Raw genomic sequence first — 12,224 nt, 5'->3', positions numbered from 1 at the left:
GGATAGCATCATTGACTCAATGGACATGAGTTTGAGCAAATTGCTGGAGATAACGAAGGACAGAGAAGCCTGGTGTGCTGCAGTCCATGGGGTCTCAAAGAGTCGGACACAACTTAACTGAACAATAACAAAACTCCAAATGTAAAAAGTGAAATGTAATACTAGAAGAAATCATGGGGCAATGTTTTATGATCATAAGGTAGAGAATTTCTTTCTATATATGACTCAAAATTGTTTACTGGCATTTTCTCAAAATATCAGAGCAATAACATAAAAAATGATAAACTCAACAACAATAAAAATACAGTTGTACATAGTAAAAAATACAGTAAGCAAATTCAAAAGACAAATGACAAATTAGGAAGAATATTTGCAACTCATAATCCAGACAAAGGGCTAATCTCCTTCATAAATAAATAACTGAAAGAAATCAATACAGAGAAAGACAAGCCACACAATAAAAAATGGGAAATGACCATGAATAATCAGTCCACAGGCAAAGAAATGCAAATGTCCCTCGAAGGGTGAAAAGATACATTCTCTCACTTATAATTAGGATAACTGATATTTATACTACACTAAGATATCATTTTTTAACCTATCAATTTGACAATAACTCAAAAATAGGACTACATCTTCACCTTCTAGGCTCTGGAGAAACAGGCACTCTCATTGGTTCATTGTCAGTGGGAGTGTTAATTGATTTGACTCCTGCGCAGGGCACTTTGGCGATTGTTTTCAAAATGACAAATGCATTTATGCTTTGACCCAGCAATTCCATCTTAGGGATTTATCCTATGGGTGTACCTGAGTTTATCAAAATGACATATGCACAAGGTCAGTCGTGGCAGAATGACCTGTAGTAGCAAAAGCCTGGACAATGCTAAGTGTCCATCACTAGGACACTAGTGTTCACAGTCTGCTGATGTTGTTCAGTCACCAAATCGTGTCCAACTCTTCGAGACCCCATGGACTGCAGCACACCAGCCTTCCCTGTCCCCCGCAATCTCCTGGAATTTTCCCAAGTTCATGTCCATTGAATCAGTGATCCCATGCAACCATCTCATCCTCTGTCGCCCTCTTCTCCTGCTTTCAATCTTTCCCAGCATCAGGGTCTTTACCAGTGAGTTGGCTGTTTGCATTAGGTGGCCAAGTATTGGAACTTCAGCATCAGTCCTTTCTTTGAGTATTCAGGGTTGATTTCCTTTAAGATTGACTGGTTTGATCTTGCTGTCCAAGGACTCTCAAGAATCTTCTCCAGCACCACAGTTTGAAAGAATCAATTCTTAGGCACTCAGCCTTCTTTATAGTCTAGTTCTCACATCCATACATGACTACTGAAAAGACTGTAGTCTTGACTATACAGACCTTTGTTGGCAAAGTAATGTCTCTGCTTAAGTACAAACTCTCAAGCCTGCTTTTGACAGTCTGTTTCCCAGCTTTCCCTCACCCCTCAGCCCTGCCCACACCTCAGGCTCTAGCTAAACCAGCTTGGTCCTGAGTCTCTGAGAATACCATGCACTCTGGGGCCTGTGTCTTTGTTCTTTTCACCTACCTGGATGGAATGCCAATCCCTTCCACATTAAAAAAAAAAAAAAATCCATCATTCACTTTCTGCTTCCCCTGTGAAGCTTAAATAAGACTGTTACAAGGATGATGATGAAAATGGTGGAAATGGCTATTGCTTACTGGGTCCATTTTCAGTCAGTTCTTTGCTGCTGCTGCTGCTGCTAAGTTGCTTCAGTCGTGTCCGACTCTGTGCGACCCCATAGACAGAAGCCCACCAGGCTCCCCCGTCCCTGGGATTCTCCAGGCAAGAACTCTGGAGTGGGTTGCCATTTCCTTCTCCAATGCATGAAAGTGAGAAAATAAAGTGAAGTCGCTCAGTCATGTCTGACTCCTAGCGACCCCATGGACTGCAGCCCACCAGGCCCCTCCGTCCATGGGATTTTCCAGGCAAGAGTACTGGAGTGGGTTGCCATTTCCTTCTCCAATGCATGAAAGGGAAAAGTGAAAGTGAAGTCGCTCAGTCGTGTCCAACTCTTAGCGACCCCATGGACTGCAGCCCACCAGGTTCCCCCGTCCCTGGGATTCTCCAGGCAAGAACTCTGGAGTGGGTTGCCATTTCCTTCTCCAATGCATGAAAGTGAAAAGTGAAAGGAAGTCGCTCAGTCACGTCCGACTCTTAGCAATCCCATGGACTACAGCCTACCAGGCTCCGTTATCCATGGGATTTTCCAGGCAAGAGTACTGAAATGGGGTGCCATTGCCTTCTCCAAGTCAGTTCTTTACTACATCTCATTTACTATTCCCACCAGCCGTGTGAAGGAGAAATTGCTGTCCCTATTTCACACACAGGAAACCGACTCTGGAGGTGGTGCAGCCCTTGGCCCAAACCTTGATGACTGGGGTCGCATAGGCCTGGGCGAGACTCCCAACTCAGCTCTTGCCTGGCTCTGTGACTTTGGAAAGTTATGTAGTCTACAGAAACTTTAATTTAATTATCAGTAAAACATGAATAATTAAAACTACTTCAAGGAGTTGTTAAGGATTAAATGAGATACTGGAAAGAAAGCACAGTGCTTGGCACGTAGTAGGTGTTCAGTTAATGGCCAGTCACAAAGACCTTGCAGATCCATATTCCATCTACTGGCCCAAGTTAAAGCCTCCTTCCCTTGAAATGTCAAGTCCTAACCACCTAAACCTCCTGTTTATATCAACAAGAGTTTGCTGGCTAAAGCCATGTTTTTTGTTTTAAACTTTTTATTTTATACTGGAGTATAGTCTTTTAACAATGTTGTGATATTTTCAGGTGGACAGGAAGGGACTGAGCCATACATATACATGTATCCATTCTCCCCCAAACTCCCCTCCCATCCAGGCTGCCACATAACACTGAGCACAGTTTCATGTGCTATATAGTAGCACCTTGTTGGTTATTCATTTTGAACACAGCAGTGTGTATATGTCGATCTCAAATTCCCTAACTATCCCTTCCTTCCATCCTTCACCAACCCTGGAAATCATAAGTTTGTTCTCTGAGTCTGTGAGTCTGTTTTGTCAGAAGCTCATTTGCATCATTTATTTTTAGATTCTGCATGCAATAGATATCATATGATATCCTTCTCTGTCTGAGTTGCTTCATTCAGTATGACAATCTCTAGGTCCTTTCATGCTGCTGGAAATGGCATTATTTCATTCTTTTTCAATGCCATGCTATCTTGATCTACTTATTCTTGTCCTTATCTCATCTGTTAGATTATAAGGCCCAGGACTAGCTCCTGGGTTTCTCTATACTCCATGACTGAAGCCAGCACTTCGTAGATGCTCAATTAAGTGTTTAATAATTCATTAAATCTGAAAAAGGAGAGTAGGGAAAGAAAAGAAAAATGGTGAGATAAGAAAATGAAGATAAAACTGGAGACATCTAAAGACTCATTTAATTATATAAAATGTTAGTGCCAGGCTTGGGGTAGAGAAGAAATGAGAGAGGCAGAAACTTCTGTGAGGTGAACAGGAAGTCAACAACAAGGACAGGAATGGGAAAAGAGGGTATAGAAAGTAGTGGAATGCCTTGGGGCAAACGTTTATATTTAGAAGGATGGCTCTTGGGCAACACTGAGTTACCCCTTATCTTGAATTCAGTACCACAAGGATGATTGAAATGAGATGAAAAATTCACTATTAGTTCCCAAGTGCCTTAACCAACAAAACCTTACTGTTTGGAGCTGATGGTGATGGTTGAAGGGATTTTAACTGGTCCCAGGTTGCACATGCACCCTGATAAGGGGAAAGGCAGTGTGCAGCCACAGCGTTAGTTGGTGTGGGTCACACAAAGGCCAAGAGGCAATCGCCATCTCTGTTCTCCACAATGGGCCTGTCCTGAGTGGGAGCTGGCATCTCAGGTTTGATCCATGGGCTTTAAAGGAGAGAGAGAAAAGGGAAAAGGGCCTAGCAAAATAGGGGAGGAGAAAATGCTTTCCCCATCCTCCACGTTCCCCTTCTGAATCCCACCATCTGTTAAGGTTTGCTGGGAAGGGTCCCCGCCCCCACTGCGTGAGGGCTGACTTGATCATCCTCCGTATTCCTACAGCACTGGTTTCTACTCGGAGACAGGGTTCACCCCACACTGTTTTGTATGAGAAAAATGAGAGAGAAAGACTCCATAGCCCTGAATTTGTGAACCCTTTGAGAGTAGGGCTCCATCTCGCTCATCTCTGTACTACCTCAAGGGGCTTCACCCAGTGCCTGGCGCCTTGTGCCTGGCATATAATGGGTGCCCCGTGGGTTTATATTGGTCTAGTTCTCTCTGTGGAGGACTGCAGAAGAGGAGAGGACTTAAAAGGGTAAAGGAGGCCAGATATGATGTCCCACTGGAGTGCTTTTTTCACACCCTGGGCCTCCCACATCTTATTGTCAATCACACAAGATTCTCTTGAACATTTTAGACCCATCTCCCTAAGCAGATCCTTGAGACCACAGATTAGCTGACTTGTGCTTAGTGGAGGCACAAGTGAGTGCTCGATGATTGCTGGGTGAGTGGACACAACTTCACACACTGTTGATTGACTTAGGGCTCAGCAAGGGTTGCTTGAGGGTCATGGTCTTGCCCTTCAGACTCAGGAGCAAGTCCCTGGCTGCAGGACCTCCCATGCTCTCCTCAAACTTGCATTTGGTTCCATGCACCTTCCAAGCCAGATCCTTGAGGATCTTCAAGAGTGGTTCTCAGAGTCAGCCTCCTGAGGGAGATTTTAAAGTTCCTGGTATCCAGGTCACATTTCAGATCAATTAAATCAAAGTGTCTGGGATGAGAAGCTGACATCAGAGATTTTAAAAGATCCCCAGGCGATCCTAAGGGCTGATAAGTTTTAGAACTACCTATTTGGGAAATGCATTTTTGTTATTGAAATTGAATAAGTCTCAGTAAACCAGAAAATTAAATTTAACAAGACAGCATAAATAGAGGTCCCATCAGAAGACATTTATTAAAGAGTCAAAGAACTGGTGTGATGGCCATGACTTGTCCAGATGCTGCTGATGTTTGCAGATCACCCTGAGCAGTAGGCATCATTTGGTACCTCCTCTTAGCACAATTGTTCTCTCTTTCCTTGTGTGCTTATTCAACATTTGAATATTTGTTGCCATATTTCTCCCTTCCCATGAGTAACTCGAGAACAGCAGCTATGTCTTCTTAAGCACACTGTCTGGACCATGGTGAATAAGTGACATACGTTTGTGACATAAATGTGTCCATGAATCCATTCATTCATTCATTGATTCATTCATTCATTTATGTAAGCGTGTATTCACCAGATGCTGATAATGACACACAGAAAGTTATTGCATTGGCAGAGAAGAGTAATTGATCAGAAAGAAGGAAAAGAGAATAGATCCCATGAAGAGACAGAAACAAAAGGAGGGAAGGTGGTAAGTTAGTCAGGCCTGGAGAATCAAATGTTTTTCATCAGAAGGACTTGAAAGTTAAGATCGATCCCCTGGAGAAGGAAATGGCAATCCACTCTGATATTCTTCCCTGGAAAATTCCATGGGCAGAAGAGCCTGATGGGCTCCATGGTGTTGCAAGGGTCGGACATGGCTGAGCATGGAGCACACAATAGCATCTGTAAGTACTCTGTACTTTTCCTCCTGAATGAATACTTTTAGGGTATTTATTACAATTAAAACCCACTAATTACTATGGAGTTATTTGCATCACCCCTCTCTTCTCACAGGGAACTCTAGAAGAGTTCCCACTCCTGGCCTTCCCCTTCCCGTCCCCAGCGTCTAGAACCATATGACACGCAGCGAATGCTCAGCAAATACTCACTGAGTGATTCAGTGCATTGTTCAGTTTCAGTTCCCTCTTACATTAAAAAAATCATACTATTTTTCACCTCAAGGTTGTTATGAGATATAGCTTAGATAATATACATAAGCACCTGCTGCATCGTAGGCATCCAACAATTGTTAACGTGTTACTGTTAGAAAAAACAATAAATACTAAGTGCCTACTCTGTGCCAAACCCTGTGCTAAATGGTGGCCATACAAGGGATGACAAAAGGGCAAGGAAACTGCCCCTTTTAGAAAAACGAAGGATTTGAGGACCCCAGTGTCACCACCTCTCCCTAAGAGTCTCAGCCAACTCCAACAGCTAATCACAACACCCTCCCTGGCCGCACCTCGAATTGCAAGTCTTGGAATCACTCAGACTGGCCTTCCATTCCACCACCACCAGATGGCAGCACAAAGCCCACGGACAGCTGGGCCTGTGGCAGGCCAGGCACTGTCAAAGCTCCGGGCAGGATCTCTGAGAAGGGGACTCAACCTCTGCCCCTCTGGCCTTGATATGCTGGTTGGAGTTATAGTTAATGCTTTGGGATTTGCCCCTCCCTTTCCATTTCCAACGCCCAGAGTCTAGCCCTTCATCCTGGGGTCACCACATAGCTGCAGTGTCCTTGGTCAGACTCCTTCTCAGAGCACCTTCCTTTCACCTCTGTTCCCTTACAGATCTCTTGCTTTTGTGAAGACTCAGAACGGCCTGTTTGGCTCTCAAGGGGTGCCTCCACCAAACGTCACTTTCTCATGTCTTGTTATACACCTCAACATGACCTGCGATTCAGCTCCCATCCTCTCTGCCTTTGCTCACATCATTCTTTGTCTGAAAACGAAAAAAGTTGGTCACTCAGTCGTGTTCATGTCTGACTCTGCAATCCATGGACTGTAGCCTGCCAGGCTCCTCTGTCCATGGAATTCTCCGGGGAAGAGTACTGGAGTGGGTGAATAATATCCATGCTCATATTCGCTGTCCCACTTCTTTTCTCCCACCTCCTTGGAAACTGAGCCGTAGGTTTACTTTTAGGAAATCTTCCAGATTGACACCGGATGATGGTTTACTCTTCGGTGCACTCCATCAGCACTTCCTTTTTTGGTAACTACTCTCTGGGTTTCAGGTTTGGGTTTACATAATGCTTTATCAGCAATCTTCAGGTGTTTCCTGTAACCTAGCAAGGGAGGGGGAAGAATGGGTCTTTCTCTTAAAAGAAAAACAAGTCCCTTCTCTCTGCCTAGTCTGTACCCCCGTGTACAGGTTAAGTTGCTTCAGTCGTGTCTGACTCTTTGCGACCCTAAGGACTGTAGCACGCCGGGCTCCTCTGTCCACGGGATTCTCCAGGCAAGAATACTGGAGTCGGTTGCCATGCCCTTCTCCAAGTCTGTACCCTTAAGAGCCCTTCATAGTCACAGATAGGCTGAAGGAAGAAAGGAAGAGGTCAGTGAGCAATGATGATGCCCAGGAGCCTGGACGTCAGGGTGACGCCTAGACTCGAGGGGAAGCCTGTGGGGCAGGTGCCAAGGCTCGCGAGGACTGGGGAGGGACAGATTGTTGACAGATGGTCAAAAAGCAAGGGAATCTGGTGCTAGGTCCAGGAGCTCCCAAGAGCAGGGTTGTAACAGGAGGGCCGTGGGCCATGACTCGGGAGAGGGGCGTGGGGAACACTAGCCTTCACCATTTGAAAGGGCAGCAACTAAGTGCCATCAGAAGTGACGAGGGGTCCCTAAGGTGAGGAGTGCAGGAGCATCATCAGGCAGCTGAGGGTCCAGGTGCAGGGGGAGCTATGGGAGACAGGAGAGGGGCAGACATGGGGTGAGAGAAGGATGAGCAGAACCTGGTTGCAGGTGGAAGCCCTGGGGGGCTGCATTTCCTCCCAGGATTCTGCCTCCTCCTCCCTCCTCTCCTCTGCTTTTTCTTCATTCTCCACTCCTGCAACCAGAGCAGAGCACCTGTCTGTGGCCTGACGACAGCCACAGTGACTAAGAATTGCAACAGAAATGCTGAACCCTCGGTGTGCGGGGGGCATGGTGGAGGGGCTAGCCACAGCGCCTGCCTCCTGGGCATGCCCTTTTGTCTGGAACCCTGTTCTCCACTCACTGGCAGCTCTGTTCCTCTGAGTCCTTGTCATTTTCTAGATGCTGAAGTTTGATCAGGAGAGTCCTCAAGGAGCTTCTGGACTAGCCCCAGCCTTAAGCCAGTTGAGATGGGGGGCTGGTCTGAGTACAGGCAGCTGCAAAGTGGCAAAGACAAAATTAAAATTCATCTTGTGTGCAGATTCTCTTACTCTTCTTACCTGCTGGAGCTACCATTTGTACAGATGTTTTGGTTCACTGAAGGCCCAGTTTACAAGTCCTTTTATTCTGCTAAATCTGTACTATGTGTTCACCATACATAGTAAGGAAAATGCATGACACATGCTCTGGGCCTGTTTCTCCCTCTGAACAATGAGGGATTGAACCAGTGCGGTGGGTTGTCAGCTGTGTCAGGTGGAGCCCAGGACTCGGCAGAAGAGGCTAAGGGACCCCTATGGGTAGACGTTGGGAGAGTCTGAGTTGGCATGGTTCTGGCTCTACCTGGGTTTCCACCTGAGCGGCCGCTCTTGGACCTTGGTTCTGCATAGGATTGTGTTTGGACTGAGGGTTCAGCTACTAAAACTGTTAGAATTCATGGTCTTTCCTAATGCTGACGCTGCACGAGCCTGATGCCATTGTGCTGTAAGTCACGTCCGTGGTGCTGTGTCCCTATATGCAAGCCCCATCCGTGTGTATGCCTAAGCACTTGCAGGGTGCATGGGCAGCTTCAGGACCTCTCTGCTCAGTGAAAAGCTTATGCTCTTTGGTGGTACTTGTGATGTTATCTCAGAAATCTGCTTTTACTAAAGTGGTTTGATGGGCCAAGGGCTCAGGTTCCCCATAGTTACCTTGCTGATAAATTACATCCTGAGTCTAGTGACTGGGGCACACAGGTTCCACAGCCAAAGGACAAAGCCTGGGTCTGTATTTTGTCACCCTGTTGCACCAGCTGGAATCCCTTGCCGCTGGGCTAGCAGCTGTGAGGGATCACTTGGCCACCAGGAAACCTCCCCAGCTGGGACCTTTCTGAGAGTCTGTGCCAGAGATACGACATCTGTGAGTCTGCTCAGGGGAGAATCCAGCTGCTCGGCTCAGTCCCAGCCCCAGTGGTCATGGGGAAGAACCAGGAGGCAGAGTGAGAGCAGAAAATGGGCTGCTTTGCTTTTCTCAGTTTCCAGCTCAGCTCATCAGATCTACATTTCCCCGTTTCATAAGGGAAGTTGGCAGGCAGGACTGGAACTAAAAGAGGCCCCTCATTGCAGCAGATGGTGAAGCCCACAGCTGTCAAGTATGGATGGTTTGTTCCCTCTGACCCTCTGAGTTTTCACCTTTGACACATCCCTTTGGCTTCTGACCCATGGTGACCCAGCCAGGCTTTTAGTCTGTGCGTATATTTGGACAATGAATATCAGGCAATGGGGAGAATCTTTGAATATAATGAATCATAGAAAAGTCCCCCAAACACTGGGACAGAGGCATGGAGGAGGGCGGGGTTTGTTTCACTACTCAACAAGCTGGATTATTGGTCCCAAGGGCTCTCTTCTCTGAAGGGAAGTGTAGCCAAGCGTGGGTTTCACAGACATGGGTGTTAGAGGGCTAGCCCAGGGGCAGTCCCTGTAAGGACTGGAGTGATTGTTCAGGGCCATCTGGTGAAGGGCTGGTGGCTGGGGGTGACACTACCCACAAGAGAGACAATGAACACTGGGGAGGGGGCTAGGAACCCTTCACTAAACATGAGGCGAATTGTCAACCGCCAAAGAAGTCAAGTGACTTTGGGTTCCATTCTTGGATGAATCTTGGTGGGGCAGAGAGCCGGCCTTGCTCTACATGGCAAAGACCATTCAGGGAAGGTAGGGCTCAGTTCCAAGCAGTGGATTTAGGGAGTTACGGGAGTGGGCAGGGGTGAGTCTGGGGTCAGCATGACAAAGGTCCTGCCAACCAGACAAAAGAGGATACTTAAAAAGGTTGGGGTATTTAGTCTAGTGAAGAGGATAGGAGAAGAGTGATTTGGAATCCCTGCTGCTCCTGATGTCAGAACTGAGGCCATAGATGAAATAACAAGAAGAAAAATTCCAAGTCACCAGAGCTAGACCTATACGGTCATTTGAAGACAGCAAATCCCAGTGGCCAAGACCCTGGGCTTGAGAATAGCATTACAGTGAGCACCATCAGGAGCCTGCTTTCAGATGTGGTTATGAGACCTATTCAGTGTTGGTCTGCACTGTGATTTTAAAAAAAAAATTGTGTCAATAACCAAATGCAATTGGGAGATTATGTTTATAAATCTATACTTATAACCTCAGATCTGAAGATCTGGTCACCTAGGTTCATATTCTCTCATGGAACAAGAAATGGAACTTGGGTGGCAGCTGCCTCCTCTGAATAAGATAAATACACCCCAGACCATCACAGGTCCCACCTCCCTCCACCTTTCCTCCTGTGTAATTTCACTGATCTCCAGGCAGGGATGATAGTTCACAACCTTGTTCTAGTTAAGAACTCAGAGTGTGAGTCTTGGTCTGGCCACTTTTGAGCTAGTGTGATTTTAGACAAGGAAGTCCTCTTTTGTAAGCCAGAGCTTCATTATATGAATCTGGGAATCATAACAGTACTTACCTGGGAGACTTAGAGAACTCCTGGAAAGCAGCTGGCCCAGAGTGTGGCATACAGCTAGAGCTCACCAACTCTGAGCTGCTTGGGAACTGTCCACCAGTGGAGAGGGTCAGTCTCACAAAGATTTGGGGGCTCCATCACCAACACCAGCCTTGCAGAATCCAGGGACTGCAGAGGATGGAAAGGCTCCCCCCCTGCACCCCACCACCCGAGAATCTATGACATGAATGGGCCATGCACCAGTTCTTCTTGGACCTTTCCCAGTGACCAAGTCAATGGTGTTGGTTTAGGGCTGTCCTGGATGCTCATTGATATCATATTTGATCTGGGGCAAAAAATGTGAGGAGTAGGAAAGAATGTGTCACTTAAAGTAGCTTACACCCACTTGGGAGGCTGTAGTGTGCTCAGTGAGGCGGGGGTTCCAGCCCCAACTGACTGGCAGGTGGGAGTGTCTTCCTGCCACTTCCTTTTCTGTTGCAGAGCTGCTCTGTGCTCACTGGCAGCACTTCCTCCCTGGGTAGCAGCTTATCAGTGAGCTCTGCAGGCAGCTGGACCCATCACCATCCCTCAACTCCATGATAGAGCATTGGTACATTAGGACCTGCCTGGACTTTGATTCTCCCCACACCGCCACCACCCCCCACCCCACCCCACTGCATCCCAGGTCGGGTCTGGTTGGTGTGATGCCCTTCTGGAGGTCTGGACCCAGCCTGATAAGAGACACTTTGGTAACTGGTTCCCACTGGGCTCTGAGAAGTCCCCTGTTAGAGCATCATTAAATAACTAAGAGATTCTGTTCTGTACCCTAAACCGCCATGGATTTCCTGGCCCTGAGAGCTGAGTCTGCTTTATGGATTTGGGATGCTGAGCAAGGAGTGGACACATCCTTCTCAGAGAGGGATCAGAGGAGAGGAAATTGGGTCTAGAGGCTGTGAGCACAGAACAAGGGAGGAAGGTCCCTGGGCAGAAGCATGGGAGACAGAGAGAGAGCGAGAGAGAGAGAGAGAGAGAGAGAGAGAGAGAGAGAGAGAGAGAAATCATTGGGAGGCTATAGGAAGGCAGTTTTTTGGGATCAGGGACAGCGGCTAAGATGACATGGGTGGCAAGAACTGGCAGGGGAAGTGAAGTGAATTGAGTGAGCTGGGAAACTCATGCTCTGAATCTGCTTCCTTCACTGCCCTTCCACTCCTCCATCCTCCATTCCCTCTCCCCTTTGGCATTCGCTGTGGCCCTGACACCTAAATACTGTTACAGCCTCAGCCCTCTCGCCTCAGCCCATGCTTCCTACCCCTTCTGGCTGGCCTGGAGAGAATGGAGCAGTACGAGTCTGATGCTGATGCTGGTTCAAAGCCCAGCCTCCTACAGAATCAGACCAAGCCCTGACTTGGCAGGCTGACTTATCCAGATGTCAGGGCTCAGGATCTTTGGTTCCTACACTTGAGCTAATTGGTCTCTTTGGAGAAGCTTTGCAGCCTCTGCCCTCTGGGAACTTGTCCCAAGGGAGTGGTTCCTCTTTGGCCTTTACATTGGGCCTCTATGGCTGCTGAGTATCATCACAAGTCTTGCCTGATGGCCTCTGGCTTGCATCTGGGAAGCTGGGAAGTAACTCAGACAGTAAATCTAAATTAAATATTAGGTCTAAGAGACTTTCACATTTTTCATAGCATGACCTCATTGGGGTATTTACTTTTTGTTCTCCTGGTTCTCC

This window comes from Bos taurus, chromosome 3 (genome assembly GCF_002263795.3).
Source record: "Bos taurus isolate L1 Dominette 01449 registration number 42190680 breed Hereford chromosome 3, ARS-UCD2.0, whole genome shotgun sequence".
In the NCBI taxonomy this organism is placed as follows: Eukaryota; Metazoa; Chordata; class Mammalia; order Artiodactyla; family Bovidae; genus Bos; species Bos taurus.
The sequence above is the reverse complement of the archived record's forward strand: the minus strand, read 5'-3'. Positions refer to the sequence as shown.